Raw genomic sequence first — 12823 nt, 5'->3', positions numbered from 1 at the left:
TTACTGCGCGACGTTGGTGACGCTTGCCTTGCTCACGAGTGTGCATCAGCAGTGCAATGGTTTTTTACGTATACGTTAAGTTTCTGCTGGACAACGGAAAAAAAGTGGCTTCGTCTGTTCTCGTAAAAGGTTTTCATGTAGAGAGTTTGTTCCAACCTCCTTGGTTTGTTCTTACTGCGCGACGTTGGTGACGCTTGCCTTGCTCACGAGTGTGCATCAGCAGTGCAATGTTTTTTTACGTATACGTTAAGTTTCTGCTGGACAACGGAAAAAAAGTGACTTCGTCTGTTCTCGTAAAAGGTTTTCACCCAGAGAGCACGAATGATTTTGCGGCGGGAAATATCTATCAGGTGTATTGGGAAGGGGATGAAAAAACAAAGGGCGGGTACTACGACGCAGAAATCCTTCAGATGTCAGGTAAGAACACCTTTATTACTGTCTGAGTACTTTTGTAATTTCTACTACGCGGCAGCTGTAGCTACCTGTGTATTTCCAGTGCCTTTAATGTACACGTAGGGCGTTGATTGATATTGAAACTTCATTCGGCCTCTATGTACGTACCGCCGTGAGCACGCTTGACAAGAACGCTCGAGCGATTATCTTTCACTGACGTTAGTGCCGCTGGGCGTCGGCCGCTGCTTCTGAGACAAAATTAAGGTGGAAGCAGGGCACGAGCTGTCTCCAACGTCCGCAAACATACCGAGCAGCATGGTCTTGGACTCTGCGCCCAGCACTCAGAGGCTGTAATATCAGTGCAGGACGCGCAATCGAGCGTTCCTGTTAAGCGTGCTGACGGCGGTACAGCACTCGAATTTGCTTGTCAGGGCTATAGGAATGTGTTTTTGAGCTTTTCAGCCTTTTGTAACGCGCACCACTGTTGTGCAGTTCTCAAGTTCAACTTGCAGGTTTGTGAATTCCGTCCTGTTTGCACCATGTTGCATGTTGATGGATGTAACGAAATTAATCTGGCAGTGTCTGGTAGATGGTAGAGTCGCCCGGCTGAAATTCCCCCGGCACCTCCATCAACTAAGCCTCGTGAATACTTTTTTTTTTTTTTCACTGGCGCCCCTCTAGGCACACTTCAGTTGTAGTAATGAACTGTCTTATGTACAAGTGACGAGTGGCTGGTCTTCCCAGGGTGAACCCGTTGCTTTTGGGGGGGGGGGGGGTTGTTGTGCATATAACTTGGGACTAGTTCGGAAGCATAAAATAAATAGTATATACTTCACTGCTCTCGGTTACAGCTCAGTTGATGACCACGTCCTAGTTACGTGTATTGAATATTAAACTGTGAAGGCCTCTGTAGAAGAGAAAGCTGCCAAATGTGACAGAGGTTCTCACGCCACACTAGGTAGGAAGTGTCGATTCTGCATTGTTTCTTGAAAACTTGACATGAATGTGAAATTCTAGGGGCCCCGTGTACTGTGCGGTCACTGCACATTAAAGAACCCCAGGAGGTCGAAATTTCTGAAGCCGTTCACTGCGGTATCCCTCATAGCCTGAGTCTCTTTAGGATGTTGAACCTCCATAAACCAAAAACCTGGGACTGCACTTTCATATAGCAATGTTTGTTACTGCTGCTGAACAGTGGCGAAAATGATTCATTCTAAAAAAAAGAAAAAAAGAGGACAGATTGCTCAATTGAGCAGCCAGTCTCTGATGAGTGTTGAGGGAATTCTGGCTGATGGCCAGATAGGCACTGTCAATTCAATCATTTAGAATAGAAGCTGCTGCAAAAGGCTTGGTGCAGGAAACATTATCTTGCATTTTATCATTACAATCAATGTATGGAAAATTGTGCGAACACACTCCTAAAAGAGATTTCTTTTCTTCCCAGAATCCAAAGAAGAAATGGATCAACATATTTCTGGTCAAAGACATCGTGGAGCTGTCGCGCGCCCCGCAAAACGCCCAACAGAGCTGGCACGGGACAAAGTATGTATGTGCAATTGAAATCCGAACCTTGTAATGAAATGTGATGTTTAATAGGTTTTCAGTAACGTTGTGTCACATGCAAGCATTTCTGCAGTTTGCATCCAAAGAAATTTAATTTTTTTTATAATGTCAAAGACAACATGGGTGAATATGTGTGATTTGACACTGTGTTAACTACTGCAGGTAACTACTGTGTTAACATCAAAAAGTTGCGGATGCTCGCACGACAGGCCGCAACGGAGGACCTTGTGGCCAGTGGCACGGAGACAGCACAGGAGAGAAAGAGGTGCAGAAGCTGAGGAAAGAAAACAAGGAGCTGCGCCAGCTGAACATTGTGAGATGCAAGCCACTCGCCACCCGGAACAGCCAAATTCATAAGTGGCCTGGCAACCCTGACTGGCTCCGCGCGTTCCCTCTCGGAGTGCCGAGGCGGGGAGAGAGCCTTCAGCCGCGAGCGGAGACGCCGCCGTCTGTATTTCAAGCCCCTTTGTTGTAACTGTTGTTCAACGGTAGAATAAATGCATCCGTGCTCACAACATCAAGCTGCAGCACCAGCTCTTGCGCTTACTCTCAGCTGATGGTACACTCCTTATAATGAGATTTTTTTCCTGTATTTCCTGCTGGTCAAGCTTATTGATTAAATGTTTTCAGGTCACATAACCTGGGAAAAATTTTTGGGTGGTTTAAGGAGGAAGTGTGTGTGTGTGTTGGGATGGGAGGGGGGGAATAGCTTACGGTGCATATTGGAATCTGTGGACTGAAGAGCAACTTGCTCTCACTTTGAAGGATTTAACCTAACCATGACTGCAGACTAATCTTTTTGTGTTACTCTTTTACTCTCTTCCCTTGCTTTAAAACACCATACCAATAATTGTTGTACCTGCTTCGGTTGGCTGAGTGGTCAGGGCACTTGGCTGCTTAGCCAGAACACCTATGCTCAATCCTGGCCATGGTGGCGGCGTTTTGAAGGAGGCAGAACACAAAAAGGGTCCGTGTAGTGTGCAACGTCTGCGTATTAAAAACACCATGTGGTCAAAGTTATTCCGAAGCCCTCCACTGCGGTGTCCCTCATAGCCTGTGTGTCGCTTCGGGACATGGATTAATTGTAAATTGTGGCTAAGCCATAAATCACAATTTTTTATTTGTTCACAAAGTCAGTCAACACGCTAGTAGTTCACTCAGTCATGTGGGCTTGTTCAATAAGACCAAGCTTTCCATTAATGTCAGATCTTAAAATTCATTAGTTCAGGTGTTAGAAAAAAAATAACAAATACCTGACAAAGCCATATCTAAACATGCAGTTTCTTGTGGGACACGAACTGATAGATTTTTTGGCACAGCAGTGAGCCATGCTGGAAAAAGTCCCCAGCTATGGGAAGGAATAATGGGGGATAAGTTTGCAGTGGAGCTTATTTTGGAGGCACTTTTCGCACAGGTGCATGGCTGATTAGGCTGGAATCAGGGTAACATCTACCACAAAACTGCGTCTCTACTTGAGTCGGGCAGTCGAACTGTCAACCAGCACATGCATGAGCATGTATGAGGGCTGTTTGTGGAGTGCGAGGCGTTTACCATGGAAACAGGCACACAATATTATGAATATACGGGACATGTGCGTCGCGGCCCGCTCCTAACAAAGACTCAAGACTCGTCTTCTGTGGCTTCAACATTTCTCTTTGAAGCATTGAGGCGACCAACTTGCAATGCATTCTTGCAAAGAGCAGTAAACACAGGAGAGGACGCTGCAGCCAGGCAAGGGTTGTACTGCTCCACTCTGCACCGCTTAGGAGTATTCTTTCAGTGTAGTGGTTTCGAGGCCTTGCACTGGATAAAGCAGGAGTGCTTCACATTGTACTCTTGAGGGTAGCTTAAGTATTGTAAGCTACCCTCAAACTTTGCATTACCATGATCGTTGCAACCATGATCGTTGGTGTAGTTTTTTTCATTGGCCTACATCTGTGCCACCCTTTGCAGCACTGCCTGCTGCGTCTACATCTTCCGCGGCCGTGGCGGCTGCACCTGCCCGTGCTGCTTTTGACTCTGCTACAGCTGCACCTGCGGCATCTGCATTGGCACCTGCGGCATTGGCACCTGCGGCACCGGAACCTGCGGCATCAGCAGCTTCTTCACTGATGGCTGTTACATCGGCAGCTGCTACCTGGGCGCCTGCAATAGATGCCCCTTTGGCTGAAGTGTTCTCAGCTCCCTCCTCTCCGCCTGCAGCCACCTCTGAGCCTCCACTGAGCCCCATTCCTGGAGCCCTGGCTCGTGTGGACTTCACAGAGGGCTTGGGTAGCCAGGAGGAAGGCCCCACCAGGGAAGGCACACAAGTGTGCACAGTAGCAGAGGACGGGAGGGTATGTTTAAAGATACAGCTTAATAATATTTAATATTAGTAGTAATGTTACTACTTAGTTGTTTCACATAATAGCGAAGGCGAGACAATGAAACTCTTCTGTCTTGTGCCACAGGCACTGGCCAGGTGGCAGAAGCAGAGTACATTCACAAGCAACAAATTTGCCGGGCAATTACTATTCAGGCAGCTTCATTCCTTCAGTGACAGCCATAACATTAAAGGTCCCCTGACCATGTTCAGAGATTACAAACAAACAAGTACTCTGGATAAATTGGGCCGCTAGTGGCAACACCTGTACATCGTATTTTGGTGTTTTCTAGCTGATAAAAGCTCACATTTTGAATGAGAGTGGTCTCTGAGAATATAACGTGATGCATGCCAACTCAAATTTATATTGTGTGTTCCTCTAAATGATAGTGTAGGAATGCAATGAAAACACCACCTGTGCTCTCATCTTCTCATGCACTGCAGTGAATGTGCGTGCTCTGATAATACTGCACTGTTCAGTTGCCGGAACCAAGAGAGAAGGCAACGAAATTTCTTGACTGTGATAGTCATATCTCCAGTATTAAATGGTCAATATAGAAAATTTTTGTGGGAGAGCATTCTTTGAAAGAGGCCGGAAACCACTGAAGTCAAAGAAAAATTCAACCAGAGTGTGGTCAGGGCACTCGGGTGCAACGAGAGCAGTGTGATCGGAATATTCGAGCTTAACAATAGACTTGCACGGGACCTGGGTATTGATTTAGGCAAGATGTGTGATGTTTAGCTGGTTGTCTGTGCGCTACTGAGAGGACACATTCTGAAAATACTTGGGGCTGTGTATACCTCAGGTTTGTTATTGGAAATAAGTGTGAGAGGCATTTGTGTTGCAGTGGACGTAACATGGCCAATTTTGATAACTGTGATTGCTTGGTAGTGTCTACCTTTTTCTTGTTTTGTTATTTTATTATTCGGCCAGGGGCAGCAATATTGTCACGAGCTGCGGGCAGATACGAAAGTGACGTAACTATTTTTTTTTTTTTTCGCGCTGCATTGACTGCTATATTCCAACCTGCACTGAACACATATTGCCTTGCAGCAGCTGTTTGTATGGACTACATGGCTTGGTGTGTTCACTGAGTGGCTCATGGCACTTTTTATTAGAAGAGTTGCGTGCAGTTATTTTCACATTACGGAGTGGTGTTGAAAGTAGTTCACCTTGCCAATGGTGTCTCTTTGGCCTAAGGGGTCTACGACCAGTTGCTGGCAGTTCCGAACGACTCCCACTTCGTGAAGCGAGCCACCACTGCCATCTGGTCGACGGAAGTGCTCGCCAAGCGAAGCGTGACGGGCACATTGTCGAACCGTTTCGTTGCCCAAGGCGGAGAGAAGCGGCCTCAACAGCCCCTCACCCCCCCACAAAGTTGATGCACTGAAAGGTGAGTGCGGTCATCTTGTTCTCTGTTCTGTGATTTAACTGCAGTTTAACTCACAAATTTATTAGTAAGCAGACTAAAGTTTTCACTCAATGCACTCTGTGTCCGCAAAAACTGATTGCTGTTGATGTTACACGTTCTGTGTGACTGATATTGTGCTTCCACCTTCAGCCACGAAATTAAGTATTTAAGTGTTTCTAACAGAAAATAATGCCTGAAAGGTTTATTGTTCACAGTAGGGAAGCAAATGAGGAATTCTGATCGCAGATAAGCAGATCATCACAGCCTGCCCGCCGGATTGTGAGCGAACTGTACACTGTGGCAGTTAAATTAATGATTGGTTGCCAGAGGTGGCTGGGAAGAGCAACCAGATCACTTAAGTCCCGCCGCTGGAAGCAACTGCAAGAAAACTGTAAGCCGCAGGGCTTAAATGTCCCCTAAAATTTTTTTTGTTTGTTTGCAGCTGCATTCTAATGTACCACAGCTAAATTAACTAGTGCAGAGACCAGTCACAAGCGCACACCACCAGGCACCGCTGGAGTGGTCGCTGATTGGCCCAAAGTGACAACAGGCAGGTGCGACAAAGACGAGTTCAACGAATACCAGCATGGACGGTGCGGGTGGCCATTACCCTTGGTGTTAGACTCCGCCGAGATCAGCACACCACCAGGCACTGCTGATGTGGTCGCTGATTGGCCGAAAGTGACAACAGGCAGGTGCAACATAGACGAGTTCAAATCCGAATACCAGCATGGACGGTACGGGTGGCCATTACCCTTGGCGTTAGACTCTGCCGAGATCGGCAGGGAACCGGCTGTGGCCGGAGAGAGAAAACAACAAGCCGCAACAGCAAGAGGACATCCGGTAAATACCTCCCATCTTCTTTCTTAGTCGTCGTCATCTTGCCCCGTCAACCGCACGACCAAGCCAGACGGCAAAGGGTCAAAGATCCAGCAGCCAGCGATTGTGAGAACCCAATAAACGTTTGGCTCCGGGAAAATCGTTCTGTTCTGTGCTCTGTTCTTATTTACATTTCCGCTGTGCTGCCGTGCGAATGGCTGTGCGTGGTGTGCGATACCGGGAGCTCGGAGTTCACGGCCTAAACCTCGAAGGATGCTCAATGGCCTGGTAAGAACCCCAACAACTGGCGCCCAATGCGGGCCAAGCTCTTGGGACAAGGACAATACTCAGTTCAGTTCGTGGAATGCACGGGCGGACATTAAAAGCGTCAGTCCTGACTCGAATTCGGAGTTGCTAGCAAGGCTAAGATGCTTTCTTGACAGCGAGACGAGCGGAACAGCAGCATGAGGAAACTGCCGTGCGTGCTACACTTTTGATGAGCACTTCATCGATACACCTTTGGAAGGTAAACATATGAGGGGTACGCACATGGAGAGCGAGACTGAGCCGTCCACGGAGAATAACAGCAAGCCAGAAGAGAGTAAATGCACAAGCCTGATGGGTGGCCCGATTTGTATTGTATATAGTTGTTAATGTTGAGTGTTAATCTTGAGAAGATGGCTGAGTTCTCCCTCCCAGCCTGTAAGATCGCCGTGTGAATGGAGCTGGTGGCAGGCCGGCTGCGTAAGGCAGGAAATGTGATAAGATTTGAAGGCAAGGACATTGGTTCAGCAAAGAGGGCCAGGCGCTTATGGGCAAAACGACTGCACACCAGCATTGACGGCTGAGCCTTGCAACCAACGAAGAATCTACCGGCAGCATTGAAGTGGACAAATGAGGGCACATCCCTGTTGACAGGAAAGGAATTCATTAACCTCATCAAGCTATGCTTCGATGCCCTCCCCTACCTCAGCAGAACGAAGCGGGGAAGAGATGTCGAGAAAACCTGCCGCGCTGGCTGCAATGCCATCAACAACCTCAATCATGTCCTACAGAACTGTGTGAGTGCGGACCACGTCAGAAAACGTCGCCATAATGTCATCTTGAAGTATATGGCAAAGAAATTGAGAGAGAAGGACTGGAATGTTTGAGTAGAACCCGTCTTCACCACCGGTAAAGGGTGTCAGATGCCGGACCTGGTCCTCACAAGGGAGGGCCAGTTGGTCATCATAGACGTCCAAGTGGCTGGACTGGACGTGTCCCTTGAGGATGCTCATCGAGCGAAGTGAGCCAAATACTTGGGCAACAACCTCCACACACAAATCTCGGAACGACCTGTAATAGTCTCGACGGCGACGCTTTCATTCAGGGGATGCTGGGCTAAGCCCAGTGTCGATGCCCTAAGAAGCCTTGGCCATCTACCCCGGAGCACCAAGACTTGGCTGCACAGCTGGTGCCGGGCAACGAGCCTCCAGCCGCGCTACCCTCCCCAGAAGCAGCACCCCTAGAGGACAATGACCTAGGAGCCACGGTCATCATCACCCTAGACCTCCTGGGAGATCTTTGAGTGGAAAATAAAAGGTAAAGACTTTAATGAGATCACTGCAGATTACCATCTGCTGAACTCAGGGAACATTCGGCCTTTAGGGAGGTAACCAATAAACCAAACTTTAGGGAGGAGTGTGGTAATTTCGGAATGCTGTATCCTTCCCAGGCCGGCGAGGCGAGTCGTGGAGACCGGCGAGCAACCAGAAGGTCTGCTCAAGACCGCTCTGCTCCCCTCTTCCCCAAACCTGTTTCAAGCACACACCACCAGGCGCCACCGAAGTGGTCGCTGATTGCCGAAAGTTACAATGGGCAAGTGCGCTGAGATCGGCGGGGACCAGCAGTGGCCGGAGAGAGACAACAGCGAGCCGCGACAGCAAAAGGACATCAGGTAAATACCTCCTATCTTCCCTCTTTGTTGCTGTCATCTTGCCCCATCAGCTGCACGACCAAGCCAGATGGCAAGGGTCGCAGATCGAGCATCCAGTAGCAAGCGATTTTCGGAGAACCCTGTAAATCTTTGGCTCCGGGCAAATTGTCCTGTTCTGTTTTGTGTTCTTATTCACACTTGCGCTGTGCCCCCGTTAGAACGGTATCGAAATCTCGGAGTTCGTGGCCTAGACCTCAAAGGAGGCTCAACGGCCCGGTACGAACCCCCGCAACTAAATAAGAACAGGGTGCTTTCAGTGTCTCTCCGCTAAAAGAGGAGCCAACATACAGTAAGCAAACAATGCACAACTCACCAAGCATGAGTAACAGTTGCAAAAGTTTATCGAAATTATACCCTTACAATATGGGCTAATACATTTGCAGTAACATCAAAGGACTTACAAGTGGTTCAATGCCATATCTACTCAGCCACCACTCCTGGCCTGCCATATCAACATCCACATTAAAACCCCAGTGACCAGTCATGGGCAGTATCGAAGATACATGTATCTTCGATACTATCTTTCGATACATTTTGTGTATCGGTATTAGGTATTGCGTGCTGAAAACTAGAGTATCGGAGTATCGGTATTGAAAATACATTTTTAGTGTATCGTGTATTTTACGATACTCGATACAAAAAAAAAAGCTGTAAAAGCCCTCGCTCAGGCGGTAGTAGAAGACGGGCAGCAGCACGTTCACTGCTTTTCAGCCAACTCCCAAGCTACCACTTCTGGATCGGCGTTTCTGCGCCGTCCGACTGTTCGACGTCCTATTTCAGTGCGACTGCTCACTCACACGTGTTCCTAGTTTGCGGTACACGCGAGTAGCCTTCGCCGCGTTACGCGCGCCCACCATGATAGCGCGCCCACATCGCGGAGCTCTTTCGGACAGGCGGTTCGAACAAATGTTGTTACTTCAGACCTTCAAGTAAACGTAACGAATACTTTTTGCCTAATAAAAACGTTCAGCCATTTTACCTGTTGTTTTCATTCTAGCTCTTCAAAAATAGTTTTCAGCTTCAGAAGTTTGTTATCGCAGTACTGGCAAACTAACTGTTCGGTTCCCAAACGAACGGAGCTTGCATCATTTAGTTTGATCAATGGCACAGGCCATCGGGTAAGTACTCTATAGTATTGAACCAAAAACAGAAAACGTTTCAGGTTTATTCATATAACCAAGTGCTCACAGATTGGTTCGTATGAGGAAGTTTGTGTTCAATGATTTTTTGCTAGGCTGCTTATGGAAGCAATCGCTTCAACATATATATGGCTTTAGTTCAAATTAAAGATCTAACAAGGCCAACTGCGCAGACAGCGGAGCTTCAACAGATCTATGCAGTCGGATTCGTTTATAAGTCCTTTCAGGAAAAGTGCTCTATAGAAATACACTAAAGGTTACTGAAACCACGTGCACATTTTCTAAGTTCGCCATTTATATTACCGGCATTATTAGACAGTGATTTCTGTTATGTAAAATTCGTTAGTCGTAACATAACCTGTATTATATTTGATATTTTAGTGATGTATCGAAGTATCGACGATACAGTATTGAGTATTTGTATCAAAAATCGATTTCGGTTCGGTATCTTGTATCGGTATCGGAGATACAATTTTCGAAGGTATCGAGTATCGTTTCGAAGATACTATTTTGAAATATCTTGCCCAGCCCTGCTAGTGACACTGAACTGGCCCTCTGTTGCAAGAGGCCTGTTGAAGGCAAACTGCTATCACCATCATCATCAAGCTGACTGTACCCAATGCGGGACAAAGCCCTGTCCCATATCTCCCCAATGAACTCTGTTCTGTGCCGGCTTAGGCTACCTTATTTCCACAAACTTCCTCTCATCCGCCCACCTAACCATCCCACCATCATGACCACTTGTTTTGATTTTCTCTGCAGAGCCTTCTACAGATTTCCCTACAATTCATGTGGATCTTGCATGCGCCCTTGAAGGAGGCGCATGCAAGGATCTGTACTGTTTGAATGGAACGATACAAGCCAGGTTAGATCTGGTGCACGTCTCACAGATATCAACCCACAACTCTGGGTTAACGTTTTGGCAACGAGGACAGTTAGACACTGTGGACAAGCTATGCAGCAGCGCAACGAATGTGAGCGTGACTGACCGACTGCTCCGGACAGATGGATGAGTTCAGATGCTCCTCTAGTACTTCCTGGATGTCAATGTACGGCCGTCTCAAGTTTCTTTGTGAAGCAAACGACGTGACCAACCCTGCCAATATGCATGCCGTCAAAACCAGAATATAGGTCGAACTCTTTTAAAAAAATTCATGGTGAAAAGTCTACTCCCGTATTATGTACCGGTCATTGGCAGAAAAACTACGGAAGTCTTGAAGCAATGGGCGGCTGAAATCAACAGCCTCCATCACCATCACTGCCATTTTGTGTTTCCGTTGTCACAAAGTTACTTTGCTTAAAAGCTGCTTTTTCAGCTTTTGTTTTGTTGGAAGCTGACAGCAATTCACTGTTGCCTTCAAGAAAAAGGCGACTGAGTACACAGAAGCTCACGGCAACCTGGCGGCACCAAACAAATATGGAGTATCCGAAAAGAGCATTCGGTGGTAACGGAGGCAGAAGATCCGCATTACAACTTGCAGCAACCAGAAGAAAACGTCATTTCGTGGACAGACCGCAACAAATCCAGAACTGGAAGACAAGGTTGTGGAGTTCTTCCGAGAGCTGCGAGCGAGATCACTGCCTGTGACGGCCACATGCATCCATGTGAAAGCGGTAGAGATCGCGCGTGCCTCTGGACTCAAAAGGGTGCAATTCAAGGGCTTGCCATCCTGGGCGCGGCGATTCAGGAAGAGGAAGGGCTTTGCACTATGACGCCAAACTTCTGTGTGCCAGAAACTGCCTGACCAATTTGAAGACAAGCTTGTCAAGTTTCAGCGATATATGTTATTACGCACCAACGTGACTACATGATGGAACAGATCGGAAACGCCAACGAAACACCAATGTGGTTCGATTTGCCCTCAAGCCAGACTGTTTCTGAGAAAGGAGCTAAGCAAATCAAGCTTCTAACAACAAGCAACGAGCACTCTTGATTCACTGTGATGGTCGCGTGCACAGCCGATGGGAACAAGCTGCCACCTTTCATCACTTTAAAAAAAAATTGACGAAAGAGGAGTCCCCAAGCAACGTCATTGTCCAGGTTAATGAAAAGGGTGTTATGAACAAATCAACAATGCTGGAGTAGATTCGGCTCGTCTGGAAGCAACGACCTAGTGCTCTCTTTGAGCGAGCGAACATGTTCATTCTGGACTTGTTTAACCCTTTGTTTGTCAGCGGGACACATACTTCCCACTTTTCCTTCTGCAGGAAAACATTTCTTCGCAAAAACCCGTCACAATAAGCTCAATGGCCAAGTGCTCCCATCTCCGAAGTCTTTGTAAGCTCGAGAAAAATTGTTTTACTGCGCTTTTGATAGGTGGCAGTAGTGCCACAGTTCAGTTGAAATTTGTTCTGTTGTTTATGCAGGCCTCTGAATTTTGCTCTTGTTCATTTCGAAAAAGCTGCCGTTCAGAATGCTTGTAAGTTCCTATTTGTGTTGTTTTATAGAGACATCATTCTAGCTCGCAGTCAATATGTTTTTTTATACATTTGTGCAGTAACTCGAGCGATAAACATATCGAAGCACGGTCATACGCGGAATTGCCATGTTTTTTGCTAAGCCTATATGGGGTGAAGGGTGCATAGAAATATTTTTTTTTTCGTGCACATTGCAGGAGCCCAGCCTACACACGAGAGGCCTTGGAATTATCCTTTAGCCTTCCTTGAGACCAGTGGTGATGAGGCCGAAAGCAATGAGGCTGACTTCGTGCCTGAGATTGCACCGGAGGAAAGCAGCCAAGAGAGTGACGACATCGATTCACAGCCAGCCAGCAAGTGGAAAAAGTTGCCGACAAAAAAAAAGATCTAAGAGACCAGCTGACACCTCGGATCTGAGGGATGAAGATCCAAGGTGTCCAAGTCCAAAGAAGAGGAAGATGAGCCTAGTGTGTGGAGTACTTTGGAACCTTTCAACATTGTTAGAAGCCCCAAGTTGTGGGGTCCCCAACGTTTTTCAAAAGCACCGACAAATACAGCTGAAGCATTTGCTCCCTATTTCACCGACGAACTCCTCAAAGAAATATTAGAGCCCACAAATCTCGAGGGTGCCCGAAAGTGCAGATGGATGTGGTCAGTTCTGAGCAAGGAAGAACTAAAGGCATACTTTGGTATGCTTTTACTGATGAGTGTGTCTCCAAGGCACCACCTCTACTGGAGCCGT

The 12823-nt window shown here is 47.2% G+C and overlaps 1 protein-coding gene across 9 annotated transcripts in view; it reads right to left on the bottom strand.

The window, feature by feature from the left end:
• LOC149345578 (uncharacterized) overlaps positions 1-12823 on the bottom strand; it is a 145518-nt gene that overhangs the window by 82126 nt on the left and 50569 nt on the right. The window contains exon 3 of one of the 9 annotated variants that reach the window (XM_089586130.1): positions 1170-4101. The exons of the other annotated variants lie outside the window; for them this stretch is intronic. The gene's annotated coding sequence lies outside the window, so the exon portion shown is untranslated. Of the gene's footprint in view, positions 1-1169; positions 4102-12823 lie in introns of those variants that run through there. 9 annotated transcript variants of the gene reach the window in all.

This window comes from Amblyomma mixtum, chromosome 4 (assembly GCF_055824585.1).
Source record: "Amblyomma mixtum isolate Tamu chromosome 4, ASM5582458v1, whole genome shotgun sequence".
NCBI classification, from domain to species: Eukaryota; Metazoa; Arthropoda; class Arachnida; order Ixodida; family Ixodidae; genus Amblyomma; species Amblyomma mixtum.
Note: the sequence above shows the minus strand (reverse complement) of the source record. Positions and strands in the feature narration are given on the sequence as shown.